Source organism: Arachis stenosperma, chromosome 7 (genome assembly GCF_014773155.1).
Source record: "Arachis stenosperma cultivar V10309 chromosome 7, arast.V10309.gnm1.PFL2, whole genome shotgun sequence".
Classification (NCBI taxonomy): Eukaryota; Viridiplantae; Streptophyta; class Magnoliopsida; order Fabales; family Fabaceae; genus Arachis; species Arachis stenosperma.
The window spans coordinates 45,695,321-45,696,374 of record NC_080383.1 but is presented as its reverse complement, the minus strand read 5'-3'; the positions used below and the strand labels follow the sequence as shown (position 1 = coordinate 45,696,374).

The following is a 1,054-nucleotide window of genomic DNA, read 5'->3' as shown; positions in this document are numbered from 1 at the left end:
ATTCGAACTCTATCTAATCAAGTTCGAATTCTTCTACCTCCTTCTTCTATTTTTCTTTTCCTCTGACACCTCAAGGAATCTCTATACTGTGACATAGAGGATTCCACATTTTCTTGTTCTCTTCTCTTTCATATGAGCAGAAGCAAAGACAAAGGCATTCTTGTTGAAGCTGACCCTGAACCTGAAAGGACCTTGAAGCGAAAGCTAAGAGAAGCTAAGGCACAACTCTCTGTTGAGGACCTGACCGAATTCTTCAAGGAAGAAGAACCTATGGCAGCCGAAAACAACAACAATGCCAACAATGCAAGGAAGGTGCTGGGTGACTTTACTGCACCTACTCCCGACTTCTATGGGAGAAGCATCTCTATCCCTGCCATTGGAGCAAACAACTTTGAGCTTAAGCCTCAATTAGTTTCTCTAATGCAACAGAATTGCAAGTTCCATGGACTTCCACTGCAAGATCCTCATCAGTTCTTAGCTGAATTCTTGCAGATCTGTGACACAGTCAAGACTAATGGGGTTGACCCTGAGGTCTACAGACTGATGCTATTCCCTTTTGCTGTAAGAGACAGAGCTAGAATATGGTTGGACTCTCAACCTAAGGAAAGCCTGGACTCTTGGGAAAAGCTAGTCAATGCCTTCTTGGCAAAGTTCTTTCCACCTCAAAAATTGAGTAAGCTTAGAGTGGAAGTCCAAACCTTCAGACAGAAGGATGGTGAATCCCTCTATGAAGCTTGGGAAAGATACAAACAATTAATCAGAAAGTGTCCCTCAGACATGCTTTCTGAATGGAGCATCATAGGTATTTTCTATGATGGTCTCTCTGAACTATCCAAGATGTCTTTGGATAGCTCTGCTGGAGGATCTCTTCATCTGAGGAAGACGCCTACAGAGGCTCAAGAGCTCATTGAAATGGTTGCAAATAACCAATTCATGTACACTTCTGAAAGGAATCCTGTGAACAATGGGACAAGTCTGAAGAAAGGAGTTCTTGAGATTGATGCTCTGAATGCCATATTGGCTCAGAACAAGATATTGACTCAACAAGTCAATT

General features: G+C 42.4%; 1 non-coding gene across 1 annotated transcript; it reads right to left on the bottom strand.

The window, feature by feature from the left end:
• Positions 1-675: 675 nt before the first annotated feature.
• On the bottom strand, positions 676-783 carry LOC130943235 (small nucleolar RNA R71). Its single transcript, XR_009071762.1, has one exon. It is a non-coding gene; the product is annotated as a small nucleolar RNA R71 (small nucleolar RNA).
• Between the last annotated feature and the right edge of the window lie 271 nt (positions 784-1,054).